This window comes from Nothobranchius furzeri, chromosome 2 (assembly GCF_043380555.1).
Source record: "Nothobranchius furzeri strain GRZ-AD chromosome 2, NfurGRZ-RIMD1, whole genome shotgun sequence".
Classification (NCBI taxonomy): Eukaryota; Metazoa; Chordata; class Actinopteri; order Cyprinodontiformes; family Nothobranchiidae; genus Nothobranchius; species Nothobranchius furzeri.
Genome location: NC_091742.1, coordinates 42,586,011 through 42,604,125, shown reverse-complemented (window position 1 = coordinate 42,604,125; position 18,115 = coordinate 42,586,011). Strand labels below are relative to the sequence as shown.

Sequence of the window (18,115 nt, the reverse complement as noted above, 5' to 3'; positions counted from 1 at the left end):
CAATGATTTTCAAGGTAAATTTTCTAATTTTTCAAGCACCATACGGCAAAGACAAAACTACATGGGACTCAGTCAGACAGTTTCACCTCACTATCATATGATATACTCTCATTGATAGGGATGACCCTGTCCGATCACATGATTGGACATCGGTTCTGATCATGTGATTTAAAATGATTGGAATCGGGTCAAAAAGATTTAATATATAGCCTCATAAAGCAAATAGCATGACCTTTTAAATTCACCCTCAGATAGAGATTTTCAAATTAAATGACAATGGCTTAGTTTAAAATTTCACCTGTCTGCTTTTAGTTCCAGTCTGTCACCTTTCAACCAAACACGTACGGACAGCAAACACTCAACCAAGATAGAAGTGCATTAATCAGACTGAACCACTCTCTGTGGAGCTGTGGTATGAGCTGCTTTCTCGCCACTATTCTACACATCCAGCACTGCAGGGGTTGTGCAGGGACAAGCCCGCAATATGTCATGGTAATGCTTATTATACAGCACAACTACTCACTGTTAATCATGAGCAATCAGGCTACTATCAAAGCATATTTGTAACAATAACACGTTTCTTTTCAACGTTCTTCGTTAGTGAGGTTTGTGGCAGCTGTAATGAGGAAATGACACGACAACAGGAAGCTGAGCCCTGTTAAGACTCTTTTCTGGAACCGTTCTGGATTGGGACTCTGCATCAAAATCATATGAAATGAATCAGTGGTGTAACATTTTGTAAGTAGTTACTTTTAACAGATTGTTAATAGAATATAAAGGTATCTAATAAAATGCAATATTCCCCAAAATATGGATTATCAATATTATTGAGCCTTTGATATTCTATTGATGATGAAACGAGATAATTTGGGTAATGCTAGGGAAACAACACTTAATAATAATTTGACACAGAAACTAAAATTATAGTTCATAAAAAAGTACTATATTATATTAACGATGATGAAATGCAAATGATTATAAATGGTGATTCAAAGCGATATCAAAAGAGAAAATGAATTAACTCTGATGAAACATGACCCTGTATGGTTTAAGGGCTTCACTAAGTGACTCAGAAAGGTGTGAATCTGGGTTTATAAAATATATTTGGCTGTTTGTTTGATGTAATTTAAGGAGTTATCAAGTTAACATAAACCACTTTGACACCATTGGATGGCCTACATACAAGGATAGTGTAAGTTCTTGGAGATCCTGTGTGGATGCCACTACATATTTGTTAAATGATCAGTAAGATGTGATATTCCATATAAATATAAATGATCAATCTGACTGGTCTTTGAATATTTGATTTAATGTTACCTTAGCTTTGAACTATTCATGGAACACACACTCCATATTAATTCTGACAGAGTCCGACTATAGTTTATAAAAATGAATTCAATTCTATATTTCTAAACCAGAGGCGGAGCTGGCCTAAATGGCGCCCTGTGCGAGATCCCCCGTGACCCCCCCCCCCCCCCCCCCCACACACACACACACACACACACACACATGAAAAAAAATTACACCTACAACTTTGTTTCAAATTGCGTGGAGCATATTATATATAACGTTTGCTAACTGAATACAACATCCAGCTCCTGGCCACCTTCTCACCACTTGTCAAAGTTCTACTGAAATAGTGATGATGACAACACCTGCCATCGCCTTCATTCCTGGGAAATATGAAAGTAGTTGGCACCTTGGTAGGTCCTCTTCGAACTAGCTCTGTGCATATGCTGTCGGTAATTGGTGATGGCCACTTGGCTGGGTCTGAAGAAAGAGGCTCATCATCACCTTCAATGGGACCCATTGGTTGATCGTTCAAGCTTCTCTATTGACAGAAAACAGAAGCGTAACTCAACACATTGCTATGTGGACCATTTCACATATTCTATTAAAATACAATATGTGACATTCAAATTTCTCTAATGTTTGCAGGACACACACACACACACACTTGTGCAAAACTTACCTGACATATCTTGTTGGGGAGACGTGGCAGCTGGCTGTCCCTCATCAAGTTCACATATACTGGTAGGTCTCTCTATTGACAGAAAATGGAAGCATAACTCACCACATTGCTATATGGAACAATTCCCATATTCTGTGAAAATACTATTTAAATGTCTATAGCTAAATGTTTGCTGGACACACACACGTGTGCACAACCCACCTAAAGTATCTTCCTGGGGAGATGTGGTGCCAGCAGACTGTCCCTCCTCGAGTTCAAATACTGGCCTACTGGTATGAGCAGTGGAGGTAGATGGCTGTTCCTCAGTGGCAGCTGATGTCATCCCAAAATATCTGTGTAGGGCTCCTGATGTTGCATAAAACAAACAATACAATCTTCATGCCACGTCTGTTGCTTAAGCATTTTAATTAACATGTTACAATGAGCATTTACAGTTTTCAGCAGTGGTGGAAAGAATTCTGAAAATCTGTACTGAAGTACAAGTACTGTTACATTGCTAAAATATTACTCATTTACAAGTAAAAGTACTGGTGTTAGAGAAATACGCAAGTAAAAGTACAAATTATTCATAAAAACCTCAGAGTATTATTTATTTTTAACGGCTGATGTCACCATCACTTCTCCAGACTGGGGCTGCCTGGAAATTGTGTGTTTTCCTTTACCAAAAGTTAAAACACCAACAATCTATTAATCATTAATAATTGATAAAATACAAAACAAGTGTTTTTCCCTAATTTTTTTGTCATTTTAAGTTTTTATTTCCTTATTCAGCAAATGTCTCCGGCACACAAAGAACTAAATGACCAGAGGAGCCACAACTATTGATTAAATATCCATGAATCCATTTTAACTGGTTAAATTCTTCAACTCTCCCACGCTGCTTCAAGGTCACTGTGAGTTTTTAACATAGCCGCGGTGTGCTGTGCAGCACACAACGCAACACGATGACATCATCAACTTGTACAGTGCTGAAAGGCGAGACAGTCTCAACTTTCAGCTAAAAAAAGACCGCTCTAGCTATTATAGTTTTTATGTTATGGCAGTTTACAGTTTAAACGGGATCTTACTAGCAGGGCACCTCCAGCGGCACGCTGCCGCTCCGTTTTTCGTGGGGTAAATAATACGTAGCTCATTTCCCGAGTCCAAAAAGAAAGGGGAATGGCGCCGGCGCGAGACCTGCCGCCCGCCGTCAATGTATTTCAGCAAAATTCTCAAAAGACTCATTTTAATTTGATAGTGTTTGGTCATCAGCCTTTCGGTTTTCCCACTCTTAGCTTTTCATAAAAGCTCATTTGACAAAAAAAAAAGCTAGCGGTTGGAAGTAGTTCTAAATACATGCAACGTAAGAAGCTAGCAAAAGACATTTGAAGGGATCATCATAGCACCATGCAAAACGTTCAGATTAGAGAGGTTAGTTAATCAATAAGTTGGGGGACAGGCGGGAAAAATACCAACTAAATAATAAAGAGATGCATACCTGCATCTTTTCCACGTTTCTCCTCCTCTTCTTTTCTTTTTTTCCAAAATTGGGCACCAGATGGCTTCGACCGCTTCTTCTCCATTATGTTTGTGAGCGGTGATATGTGAAACGGTACATGTATCCCTCCATCATCACTCTCCGAGATCCCTCCACCCCCACCTGATGAAGGGCGCTATAGAGCGCACTACAGAGGTGCGGCGGACACAAGGGGGCGCAATAAAATCCCAATATAAACGCAAACAATGACTTTGTTGTGCTTTTATTACAGAAATATTATTATTATCATCACTCATCACTATTATTATTATGAAGAACATGTGATTTCTATGTTTTGTTGATGTATTGGTTGATGGAAGAAAAAAAAAGAAAAAATTTAAAAAAAAATGTAAAAAAAAAAAAAGAAATTAAATGCCGCCCCCTCCAGACTGCCGCCCTGTTCGGCCGCACATGTTGCACATATCAAGCTCCGCCACTGTTAAACTAACGATGGAGCAGAACACATTGTGATGAATGATGGTTGACCACGATTACAGACGATGAATGAAATGATGGATTGTAAGCAAGATGTTTTATAGAAAAACCTTGTTAAGTATCTTAGAGATCTTGTAATGTCTGGGTTGTAAAAGCAGTCTGACTGTAGGGTTCAACAAGCTATAGATTATTGATAAGACCATCCCACACCAGTGTGCAGGTCTACGATACCCCTGTGTTGATGGTCGCTCTCGGTGGTCTGGAGAAGAGGCAGCCAAAGTGGTGATGTCAACGGATGAAGTAGCTCCTGGAATCTCAAAGAGTTGCAGCTCCATTTGAATTTAGATATCACCACTGATTAGTTCAGGAAGTGAACTTTACGTTTTATTAGTTACTGTTTACAATTTTAGACAAATCAGATTATGATAAGTTTAAAGGCATTACCAAAAAACTCAGGCAATCACTCATTTACTCAGATGCTTAGAGGTTATTTCTTAGTGTGAAGTAAAAATGCTAAACATTAATAACAATATCACAAGGTGTGGATATACTGATAGATTAGCATTATTAAAATCGACAGTTACTATCTGGTGCAATTTAAGATCTGAAACAAATCATTACAGCCAGAAAAAATATTACCGTAAATCCTCTAATATTAGCCTGTATTTAATTAACGGCCGGGTATCATATTTTGGCCGGTGTCGGAGTCGGCGGAGGTGAATAATGGCCGGTTTTTTATTGTGGCCGGGTGGAATGTGGTAACAAGCAAGTACGGGGGGCGGTTGTGTCATCGTCTCACTTTTGATTTGCCAGTGATAGACCGCGAGGGTAACTTTAACCGTGCGGAGATGAAGAGGAGGCGAAAATTTGATGTCAAGTTCAAAGAGAACGTGCTGATTATGCTGCAGAACACTCTGGGGAGCAGTAGCAGGGGTTGTATGAACTAGTCACTAGTCGACTTCACCGCTCTATAGTGACTTTTTATGCCTGTCATCGACTAGTCGCTGTCACGTGATAATGACCGGCAAGATGCAGTCCACGGAAAAGACAGCAGCCTGCTGTCAGCAGGTGACAAGCTAGAGCGTCGGTACTGACACCCGCCGTAAAACAGACATTTAACCAAATGTGACGTTTACCCTCTTGCAATTTAACCTTCCCCTCACCCCCATCCTAACCTCATATTCACCAGCTTGCACATGCAAAGCTCTGATTGTTGACGCGCTCCAGACATCTGCGTCCTGAGCACGGCCACAGTAACATTATCAAATCAGGTGTTGCCACCTCAAAAACTAATTTAACACGCGATCGTTCATGTCGGCTCATTTCCTTTTATGTTTTCTGTCTTTTATTCTTTTATTTGTGCCTGATGCGTTTCGCTGCTGTGGATCGGGGCGCATCACCTGTTTTGTCCTCGGTGAAGCACCACTGTTAGGGCCGGCGAGCAGCGGCACTCTGCTATTTTTGCGGTCGGTAGATCTTTTAGAACTGCAGTTCAAAGGTAACTCATAAGGTGAATATATATGAACCCAGGTAGCAGTTTCTCTTTAGGATTGAGAGGAGATGCAGGAAGATAATAAACAGAGACAGGACAGAAAAATAGTCAAATAAAAACAAGTTAGTTTTTGTACCTGGTGGTTGCAACAAACAGACACCATTGAAGGTAATCAGAAGTGAGGAACAGAAAATGAAATAATTATTTTAATGTTTAGAGCAGCAGGAACTCCGAGAGGCTGCAGGCGCATCAGTGAGATTGTGGCCGCTGCGCAAGGGGAGGGGGAGAGGGCTGAAGCAGAAACTACCATTGTTAAAGAAATGTGTTTAACTTTGAAAATGTGGGCGCAATTTTAATAGTCAAAAACTCCAGCGAACCATTAGTTCATTTTGCTCAACTGTGGACCAGCTCTATACCCTTGCAAGGGTGATGGAGGGGGCATGGGAGTTTGCCCAACCAATCCACATGTGCTTTGTGGATTTGGAGAAGGCTTATGACCGTGTCCCCAGGGGCACCCTGTGGGGGACGCTCCAGGAGTATGGGGTGGGTGGCTTTCTGTTAAGGGCCATTCAGTCCCTTTACCAGAGGAGCGTGAGTTTGGTCCGCATAGCCGGTAGTAAGTCGGACCTGTTCCCAGTGAGGGTTGGACTCCGCCAGGGCTGCCCTTTGTCACCGGTTCTGTTCATCACTTTTATGGACAGAATTTCTAGACGCAGCCGTGGTGTGGAGTGTGTCGAGTTTGGTGGCAGGAGAATCTCGTCTCTGCTTTTTGCGGATGATGTGGTCCTCCTAGCTTCATCCAGCTCTGACCTTCAGCTCTTGCTGGGTAGGTTCGCGGCCGAATGTGAAGCGGCTGGGATGAGGATCAGCACCTCCAAATCTGAGACCATGGTTCTCGACCGGAAAAGGGTGGCTTGCCACCTCCGGGTCGGGGGAGAGGTCCTACCTCAAGTGGAGGAGTTTAAGTATCTCGGGGTCTTGTTCACGAGTGAGGGTAGGAGGGATCGGGAGATCGACAGGCGGATTGGTTCGGCATCTGCAGTGATGCGGACGCTGAGCCGATCTGTCGTGGGGAAGAGGGAGCTGAGCCAGAAAGCCAGGCTCTCGATTTACCGGTCGATCTACGTCCCAATCCTCACCTATGGTCATGAGCTTTGGGTAATGACCGAAAGAACGAGATCGCGGATACAAGCGGCCGAAATGAGTTTCCTCCGTAGGGTGGCCGGGCTCAGCCTTAGAGATAGGGTGAGGAGCTCGGACATTCGGGAGGGACTCGGAGTAGAACCGCTGCTCCTCCGGATCGAAAGGAGCCAGTTGAGGTGGTTTGGGCATCTGGTCAGGATGCCTCCTGGACGCCTCCCTGGGGAGGTGTTTCGGGCATGTCCTGCCGGCAGAAGGCCCCCGGGTCGACCCAGGACACGTTGGAGAAGTTACATCTCCAATCTGGTCCGGGAACGCCTTGGGGTCCTGCCGGAGGAGCTGGTGGACAAGGCCGGGGAGAGGACGGCCTGGAGCTCCCTAGTTGGGATGCTGCCCCCGCGACCCGGACCCGGATAAGCGGAGGAAGACGAGACGAGACGAGAAATAGAGGCCTGACTCTAATTCTGGTCCTCCTTCCAATAAAGGCCTGGAGCTTGATGAGCTTGAGTCAAATACAGGCCCGGGCCTGTATTAGAGGATTTATGGTAACACAGAAAAAAATTGTAAACAATCTGTGGATTGCAAGAAATAATTTTATGAGTCCAAAAATAAGAATACTTTTATTCAAAGAGTAAAGTCTCATCTTCTGCATGAACCTTGGAGGTGCAGGTCAGATGAGGGAATCAGGAGAAGGAATTTATTATGGCTACCTTATGGTGCAAAGCTATGGACAGCTTGTGTCTTGAGGTGAGAAGCACCCAGTTACAGCTTGATGAAGCAAGCTGCGGAGAAATCAATGTCTGGTGACCTCTAACATTACAGTGGACACAAAACTTGCTACAGGGGCAAAATAATGTGATCAGAACATAATTATGAATATTATCTTGTAATATTCTACAAAGCAGGGACATATTAAATATTAACATAACATTTTACATTTTAACTCCTTAACATTCCGGCCATTTCAACCCAAGAGGCTTTAATAAAACCACACCCAAATTTGAATAAAAGCGGTTATTGAACCATTTGGACTAGAGGCATGGTTGAGGTGTCTTCTTAAAGTAAACACTCAGAGGTTTTCCACACAACAGTGAAAATGAATGTAAGTGATACTGTCATAGAGTAATATGAGTTTTAATGCCCCAAGAAATAATAATTTTTTTATTCAATTCAATTCAAGTTAATTTGTATAGCGCCAAATCACGACAAGAGTCGTCTCAAGGCACTTCACATAATAAACATTCCAATTCACAGTTCATTAAGCCAATTAGAAAAAAAGTTTCCTATATAAGGAACCCAGCACATTGCATCAAATCACTGACAGCGATCCTCATACTAAGCAAGCATTTAGCGACAGTGGAGAGGAAAACTCCCTTTTAACAGGAAGAAACATCCAGAGAATCCTGGCTCAGTATAAGCAGCCATCCTCCACGACTCACTGGGGATCGAGAAGACAGAGCAGGCACACACACACACACACACACACACACACACACACACACACACGCACGCACGCACGCACGCGCACACACATACACACACACTCACACACACACACACACACACATAACATATATACCAAGTAATGTTTTTATGGTTACATTGTGATTTCTTAGTAAATATTCTATGTAGTGAGCGATTTAGTAAGACTTTATTGTATTTATCCTGGTGAATCTAAAGTTCGTAGATCAGAATGAAACCAGGGAGCCAACTTCCTGTGTTTAATTACTTTCTTTTTTTAAAACATCATCTAATGCCACACGTAAAGAAGAAGCAACATTATGAACTTAGTGAAGGGCTAGAAATGAAAATATTGCCCTCTGCTGTGTTCCTCTGAGATGATGAGGAGAGTAAAGATGGAACAGTTGATTTGAAAGATGCAACAGCGATGTCAGATAGAGACCGACTATAGTGAAATTTACTTTCATGTCTCGAGAACCTAGTTATAAAAACTGAACGGTTATCAGAAAGTGGTCTGACTGGGTTATGTGGAAATATTGTTATTTCCTCACACTCTATGCCATAAGTCAGCAAGAGTGGGTGGAGCTATGTATTCTTTGAGTAAAACCAATTGAGTCTAAGATATTACTAAAGGCTACATTGAGGCTATCATTTTCAATGTCCACATGAATGTTAAAATCATCCACTACAATGACCTTATCAGTATTTAGCACCAAATCAGAGATCTGATCCAAAAACTCAGAGTAAGGGCCTGGTGGACGATATAAAACTACAAACAAGAGTGGTTTTACAGTTTTGCAATCTGGATTAGGAAAGCTAAGAATAAGATGTTCAAACGAACTGTAGCTATTAATTGGTAAGGGACTGATTAATAAGTCAGAATGAAAAATGGTTGCTACTCCTCCTCCTCGCCCTGTACTTCGAGCAACATGATGATTTAAATAATTTGAAGGAGTCGACTCGTTTAAGCTAACATAGTCCTCTTGCTGCAGCCAGGATTCTGTGAGAGAGAGCAAAGAGATCTGATTATCACAAATCAAGTCATTAACTAACAAAGTCTTAGAAAAAATGGATCTAATGTTCAACAACCCACATTTAATTTTTCTAGTTTTCTGCTCAGTTGAATTTATTCTAATATTTATGAGATTTCCATGATTTGCTTTATTAAGCCTGATATTTAATCTGTGTGATTTTGGCCGTGGGCAGGACACTGTCTCTATGGGGTAGTGGGTGGGTAACAGTGCAGAAGCTGCAGAGGGGTGGGTTAAACTACGACTCTGCTTCCTGGTCTGGACCCTGGGTAGTCATGGAGGACTAATAAAACTGGCCATGTTCCTAAAAAGAAGAGCTGCTCCATCCAAAGAGGGATGGATGCCGTCTCTCCGCATCAGACCAGGTTTTTCCCAAAAAGTTTTCCAATTATCAATGTGGCCCACGTTGTTTTCAGGACACCACCTAGACAGCCAGCGGTTGAAGGACAGCATGCGGCTAAACATGTCGTCACTGGTCCGATCGGGCAGGGGGCCAGAGAAAACTACGGAGTCTGACATTGTTTTGGCAAACTTGCACACCGAAGCAACATTAATTTTAGTGACCTCCAATTGGCGTAACCGGGTGTCGTTACCGCCAGCGTGAATAACAATCTTACTGTATTTACGCTTATCCTTAGCCAGCAGTTTCAGATAAGATTTAATGTCGCCCGCTCTGGCCCCAGGTAAACATTTAACTATGGTTGCTGGAGTCTCTAATGCCACGTTTCTGACTATGGAGCTGCCGATGATCAGAGTCGGCTTGTCAGTGGGTGTGTCACTGAGTGGGGAAAATCTATTAGAAACGTGGACGGGTTGGTGGTGGCCCACGGGCTGGGTTCTATGCTTCCTGCGTACCATCACCCAGCCGGCCTGAGGTCCCGGCTGCTTGGGTTCTACTGGAGGACCGCTACGGGGTTGTTCTGAGCTAGTTAGCCCCGTGCTAGCTAAGTAGCTACAGCTGTTTACGGGTTTTTCAACAGCGCGGAGCCGGGCCTCCAATTCCGACACCCTCGCCTCCAAAGCTACAAAAATGCTACATTTATTACACGTACCATTATCACTAAAGGAGGCAGAGGAGTAACTAACCATCTGACACAGAGAGCAAGAGATAGGAGACGGAGAAGCAGAGACAGAAGTAGCCATAGCCGTGCTGAGGCTAAGCTAACTGGACGAGCAAACTGTTCAACACCAAATAAACTGCGTGCGAACTCAAATGGTTCCCTAAAAGCTAGGTGGAACAACAGAAAATGTGTGTTTTAGCGTGCTTTTGTGCTACAATAACTCAGAGATATCCTAGTACAGAGAAATTAAATCAGTTTTAGTGAGTCCCAAACACCAAACAGCTACACGTAGTGCAACACTGAAAACAGGAAATGATGCAAAAACGCCATCGTTTATATGGTCGCTTCTTAATTTTTTTAAATACATGCTTCATAAATAATATCAGTACTGAGACATGGACTGGAAAACAGTATGTGTCAATAGCCTGAGGTCTTTCCTTGTCCCACACCAAACTTTACAGTAATAAACTTAAAAATGAGCATTTAGCAGATATTTTTACAAGATAAGGTCAAGGCGTTTCAAACGTGTGCAAAGTGTGCCTTTTGGAGGCCATTGTGGCACACTTAGGAAAAACGTGTGTTGTTTTTGAAAGCTTCAACATAAAATCATAATCTTGGGCTCTAATGAAATATTACGAATGGGATTGTCCTATCCCACATCCAAATCCACTCTATTACTGACGTGTGTAGCGATCACATAGCGATTCGTAACTCTCCAAACTGTTGCTGTGAGAAAATTAATTTACGCTCGCACTTAGGTTTTGTTTTCAGAATTTAATTGGCTATTTGATGCTTGACTCAGCAACAAACTGCTTCGTGATAGGGTCAAGCTACAAAAATCTCAATAGAGGGAGGGACTTTATAGTCATCGGCCAATAATAAAATAGTTTACCTTAGCAGAGAAGGTAAACCATCACCTATTGAATCAAGCAAGATGTCAATCAAAAGTTTACCCATCAAGTTTGGTTGTGTAAATGTTTGAAGTGAACACGAGGAAGCTAACGGCTTTTATGAACAAAACATGATGAAAAACGGATGTATTTGAAGGAATACTGGGACGTACTCAGCAGCACATTATGTTATATTGTGCTCATGAGACTTGTTGTGGACTAACTATTTTACTGGATAAAAAAAGATAGTTTTTGTTCCAGATAGCTTCATTCTGTAAATCAAATAAAGCATCATTAAATTACTTTTGCATTTGCGAGTGGTTGGACAAAAGTGCTTACTGTGTCTACAGCTATTGTTGTGTACTTGATTAGCATACCTCATTGGAATGTCAACAATATTCGCTTTCCAATAATGTATAGTTTTTGTATGTTTACATAAACACTGCTGCAGTTGTACTCAAGAGTAGAACAGGAAGTTGATCAAATCCTGTGGGCGGGACGGAGGAACGCTCCTATGGTAGCTATGAAGGCTACTTTAAAGTCCTGCTCCTGCTAAATGTCTAACTATTACCACCCTTTACTGAAATGTTCTATTCCAACCCTCCCGCCATCTGCAGATCCATTCATTGATAAAAATAAATAATAATTATAATGTATTCCTGCTAGGAAAACAATGTCTGCTGATATTCTTATTTTCAATTATGACTAGTAAGAATACAATATGGAGTAGAATTAATTATATTATCCCTATATAAAATAGGAATTACAAGCAGGTGTGGATATTTAAATGTTAAAATGGCTTGCCTTAAATCCTCAGGTCTGCTTTGCTGCTAAACGCAGTTCATGCTTTGGCTCACAAATAGATGCAATGAATGACAAGGTGCTTTATTTAATTACTGATGTTTGCTGACAAAAATCTGTGTGCACATTTACCTCTGGTACTGTTAGCTTTCACAAGATGCAGGCAAAAGTTGGATTTTCGAAGCATTTTATTTGTTCGCCAACTCTGAGAGGTTGCGGGAGGAGCTGGGCTTTGGGGCTTAACACAAGGACTTTTTATGGGAAAAGTACCAAAATTTAGCACCAAAAAGATATTTCTTACATATTTGTCTTTTCGGTACCCTGCTCTACTCCAGTCTTGATTTCATAGCTAAGTATCACAGAAGGACCTGTTAGATCCCAGACTCAAAGCAGGGCTCACACACACGCGACTAGCATACACGTTTCATAGTTAAAGGAGGTCTGCTTCATTGCGAAGCCAGAGGAGACCGCAGGTCTATCCTTTGGTCTCCACATTAGGAGTCTGCGGCTCAAACACCGATGCTACAGAAAGGAGCTGACCCTCTCAGAGCAGCCGCTACCATGTTTATTAAAGGCGACATGATCACTCTGCAGTTTTCAACACCATCAAAATGACCTGTTTTGGGACTTCCGGGAAAATGGAGTAGGGTAAGACGTGCCTGGAGGCTGCTCTCCGAAATAAAATGATAAAACCCCAAGAAACTCGCATTTAGATAGACCAAACAGAGCAAAACAAGCGATTGAAAGGGGACAGAAGCAAAAGAGGAGGACAAGAAGTAAAAATGCCTAAAACACAGGACAGACACAACGCGGCAACAAAAGCTAGTAGCACTGTGGAGCTAGCTAGCACCGGCTATGGAGGTAGCGCGACCACGAGTGACTTATTGAAAGCCCTGGAGGGACTTAAAAAAGACCTGAGAGAAGACAATGAACATCTGCGGAAGGACATCACCTTCCTGCGTCAGGAGTTGACTAGCAAACTCGATAACATCGCGGAGGAGATGCAGGGACTGACTACGAGAGTGGATGAGGTGGAGAGCCGAGTGGGGCTGGTAGAGGGCGCCACAGTGGAGCTAATGAAGGCGACTGTTACATGGAGTAAAAGGCAAAGGAATATCCAAAATAAGCTGACAGATCTGGAGTCCAGATCGAGGAGGAATAATATTAGGATTTTTGGAGTGGCTGAAGGAGAGGAAGGGACATCGATGCACCAATACATAACAGACTTTCTGAAAAGCAAGCTGGCCCTACCTGCTGAGCTGGATCTCCGGATTCAGCGAGCCAACAGAATCTTTGCATCCACTCTCCGCAGCGCGCAACCGAGGCCAATCATCGTAAACTTCCAGGAGTTCACAACTAAAGAACGGATTCTAAAAGAAGCCTGGAAAAAAGGCCCGATTCAAGTAAAGGATAAGAATATCTATTTTGATCATGATTACGCAACAGAGGTGGCCCAAAAGCGCAGAGAGTACCAAGGGATCAAGAAAGCGCTGAAGGAAAGAGGGATTCGATTCCAGACCCCATTCACAAGCATCCGGATCCACTGGGAGGAGGGAGCCCGAGTATACGGCAACGCATACGAGGCGGGAGCTGCAAAAACGAGGATTAAGCGCGGAGACACCGGCAGCGTTGACGGAAGAGGAGGAGATCACAGCCCGCCTGCAGGAGATCGTTAGCTGGCGGCGAGGCACCCCCCCCCCCCCCCCAAACGGCAACGCGAATCATCGGCAGTACAAAGGGCGAAGGACAGGCTGAGAGGATACCAGAGACCAGGGGACAAATAATTTGGAAAAAGGCAGGAAATTCATTATCTTCTAATGGGAAGTGGGAAATCCTCATACGGTGAGAGGAAGGGGAGAGCGGCACCGGGAGGAGAAGATGAGTTGGACAGATAGGATGAAGGCAAGTGCCAAACCTTATATAGGGCCCATTAGGGGAGGACTAGCCCTATACCCTCCAACGGGGAAAGGGAGGGAGAAGCATCCCTTCCACAAGGTGGGAGTTCCAGGATTAATTTTTGTTCATACTGTTGGTTTTGGTTTTAAAGTTGCACAGCTGGGTCAGAGGGTTATAAGGTTGCTGACTCTAGCATTTTTGTTACTTAAACTTACTGTGGTTGTTGCTTTTACTGAGGGATCTACAGATATACGGTACATAGGGAATGAGTTGGTGGGCTAATATGAAAATAATGACTTTAAATGTGAATGGTTTGGGTAACCCCATTAAGAGGAGTAGAGTCTTAACAAAGCTGAAGAGAGAGGACGTGCAGGTGACTTTTTTTTTACAAGAGACGCACATGACAAAGAACGAACATGAAAAATTTAAGAATTTGGGGTATAAGAGCTCATTCTTCAGCTCAGGCAAAAATAGCAGGAGAAGAAGTGTAATAATACTTATATCTAACAAGGTTAATTTTGAGTTGATGGAAGAAGTGAGAGACAAGGATGGCAGATATGTTTTAGCTAAAGGGAGAATTGACGGTACGGTGGTAACACTGGTGAATGTATATGTTCCCCCAGAGGCGGACCCGAAATTTCTGCAAACATTAATGGATAGAATTATATCCTTCAGTGAGGGGATCTTGATTAGCGGGGGGGATTGGAATACAATATTAAACAAAGCTAGAGATACCACAAGCACAAAAAAGTAGAAATAATAGATCTAGAAAACTTGATAATATGATTAAAGAATTTGGGCTATGTGATGTGTGGAGGAAGATGCACCCTTTAGAGAAGGATTTTACTCATTATTCAGCAGCTCACAAAGTACACTCGAGAATCGATTATTTCCTGATTAATAATTATGATGTTTACCGGGTGCAGGCCTGTAAAATTGGGACAGCAGAAATTTCTGATCATAATGCGGTGAACATGATAATAAAATTAGAACAACAAAATAAACGCACACAATGGAAATTGAATGTCAGCATTCTCAATAATGCATCAGCAGTACAAGACATTAAAAAAATACAGGACTGTATAAAAAACAATAAGGATGGGGTAATAGAGCCAACAATTATATGGGACACAGTCAAAGCAGTGATGCGAGGTAATTTAATATCAAGGATGTCTTGGTGGAAAAAAGAGAAGAAGTTAACACAAAATAAATTGGAGCAGCAACTTAGGGAATTAGAAAAATTACAGCACAGAGATAAGAGTGAGGATTTAAGAAAAAGCTTTGGTGACATTAAAAAACAATTATTAGAATTATCAAGGGAAGAGATAGAAAAGAAAATGAGATTCACTAAGCAAATCTTTTACGAATCGGGCCCAAAAGCAAGTAGGATATTAGCACAACGCTTGAGAACACAACGAATGAGGAACACAATCAATAAAATTCGGAACTCAAAGACTAAAAACTTAAGCTACGACCCAAACACTATATTAAACATATTTCTAGATTACTACAAGACACTATATTCGAAGCCCGAAACGACCAAAAACAAAGAAATAGAAGAATATTTGGAAAAACTCGATCTCCCCTCCATTGGAACATTTCAGAATGAAATCTTAAATGCACCAATTACTAAGGATGAACTAGATAGAGCTATCAACAGGCTGAAATCAAACAAAAGCCCAGGAAGCGATGGCTATCCAAATGAATGGTACAAGATTTTTAAAGAGGAACTTACCCCACAACTATTAGAATCATTCAATTGGACGCTAAAGAATGCTAAAAGCCCTATGTCGTGGGAAGAGGCGATAATTACGGTCCTGCCAAAAGAAGGGAAAAATAAGGAATATTGTAACTCTTACCGCCCCATTTCGATTTTAAATGTGGACTACAAATTATTCACATCCATAATCTCCAGAAGATTGGAACTCTTCCTCCCGGATCTGATAGACGAAGACCAGACGGAGTTTATAAAAGGGCGACAGACTCAGGACAATATAAGACGCACATTACATGTAATCAGCGAGGTCAATAAACATAAAACTCCCACAGCGCTAATAAGTTTAGACGTGGAGAAGGCTTTTGACAGGGTCAGCTGGGCTTTCCTGTTTGCGGTCCTGAAAAGAATGGGCTTTATTGACATTTTTATAAATTGCATAAAAGCATTATATAACAGGCCAATGGCCAGAATCAAAATAAATGGAAATCTCTCGGATAGATTCGAACTCTTCAGGGGAACGCAGCAGGGCTGCTGTCTGAGCCCTTACCTTTTTGCATTGTTCATTGAACCGCTGGCCCAACACATAAGAGAGAATGATGAGCTGAAGGGGGTGACGATAGCACAGAATGAACATAAAATAGGACTCTGTGCGGATGATGTGATAATATATCTTCAAAACCCGGACACCACTTTCACAAAACTTATGGCAGCCCTAAAAGATTTTGGCGGTAAATCGGGATACAAACTCAATATCACAAAAACCCAAATACTGACTTTGCACTACAGGCCCTCACAATCATTCAGACAGGAATTCAAACTCAACTGGGATGCAGACAAAATGAAATACCTAGGGATTTACCTAATACGAGATCTCAACGCACTATATGAGATCAATTATAAGGACTTAAATAGCATGATACTTAAAGACCTAAGAAAATGGAAGACCCTGGGGTTAGACATCAGCTCGCGAATTGAAGTGCTAAAATAAAATGTCCTTCCAAGGTTAATGTATTTATTTCTCTCTCTCCCAGTAACCGTCCCAAATGTCCAATTTACCAAGTGGGAAAAACAAATGAGCAATTTTATCTGGAAAGGGTCGAAACCTAGGATACAATTGAAAACGCTTCAACTAAGGAAAGATGAGGGAGGGCTGGCTGTCCCAAATCTAAGGGAATATTATTTAGCAGCACAGCTTAGATACGTAATATGTTGGTGCTCCACAGAATACCAGGCCAAATGGAAGAAAATAGAGCTCAATTACGACACGCAACCCCCACAAACAAAACCAGGAGAGAAGACCTCCACAAATTCTAGCAGTCAAAATCACATAATATCCACAACATTAAAGATTTGGTGGGATACGATTATCAAATACAAAATTGTGGGAGATAATAAGGAATTTATTTGGCCATCATACTCCCCAAGTTTTGGAGCCGGCAAATTGGATAACACCTTTGAGAAGTGGAGAGATAGGGGAATCACAGCAGTGCACGTGCTAACAGAGGGGGGAGAATTTAAAGCATTTAACAAACTGAAAAGGGAATTTGATCTGGATAATGGGGATTTCTTCAGATATTTACAATTGAGACATTTCTACAATTCAGAGATAAGAAATTCATTATCTCAGGAGGGGAATGAGTTAATAAGATTGATTACAGGTGCTCATAAAACGTTACCCACGAAGGTCGTCACAAAGATATACAAATGTTTGCAAAGATGCAATGGAAATGACTCTCAATACATAAAAAAAAAAAGTGGGAATCAGAACTGCAAATAGAGATATCTCAGGATGAGTGGCACTCGATGTGCCGAGTACAACATACTTCAACTAGCTCACGACAGTGGAGGGAATATGGATGGAAGAACCTAGTGAGATTCTTTATCACACCGCAACTTAAAAGTAAATGGACGGGGCAGCCTCAACAATGTTGGAGGCTTTGTGGCCACATGAACGCCAATCACTCTCACATCTTCTGGCAATGTGGAAAGGTTCAACCATTTTGGGAAAACATGGTAAAAATATTTGAGGACATTTTGAATTATAAAATCATTACAGACGCACGATTGCTGTATCTGGGGCTATGGCCGGCGGGATGTATTCATGACGGGGACTCATACCTGTTCAAAGTGATGACAGTGGCATGTAAGAAGGTGATAACAAGGAACTGGTTGAAGAGTGACCCCCCGAGGCTCGAGCACTGGTGGAAGCTGATGGAGGAAATCTTTATTATGGAGAAAATGACCCACAATATGAAACTGCAAATGGGAAAGTTCATAATCCGCTGGAAGAAATGGACAGCGTATAAGTCTCGCCAAATGACTGAGTATAAGATGGACTAATAGGTGAAGCATAGACACGCTCCCACGGAAGAGAAAGATTAACAAGATGAGCACTTCTACAGTAAGGTGTTGTCCCCCACCTGTTCAGTATTTGTTTTATGGGGGCTTTTTTGTTTTGTAATTTGTTTGGATGTTAGAAAAAGAAACATAAATAAAGAATAATAAAAAAAATGACCTGTTTTAGTTTCTTCATTAAACTATCTTGGTTGATCTTATATACAACACCTTGCAGTTTGTTTTTCAAACATTTTGAAGGATTTGAAGCCCCTGTAAGAACCCTGTTTAAACTGAGGAGAACTTACTTTATGGTGAAATGAGGTCAAAAGTTTTTTTAATAGAATGAGATATGTTTGTAAGCTTTCC

The 18,115-nt window shown here is 41.8% G+C and overlaps 1 protein-coding gene across 4 annotated transcripts in view; it reads left to right on the top strand.

Moving 5' to 3' along the window:
- si:ch73-43g23.1 (streptococcal hemagglutinin) overlaps positions 1-18,115 on the top strand; it is a 44,195-nt gene that overhangs the window by 576 nt on the left and 25,504 nt on the right. The window lies entirely within an intron of this gene.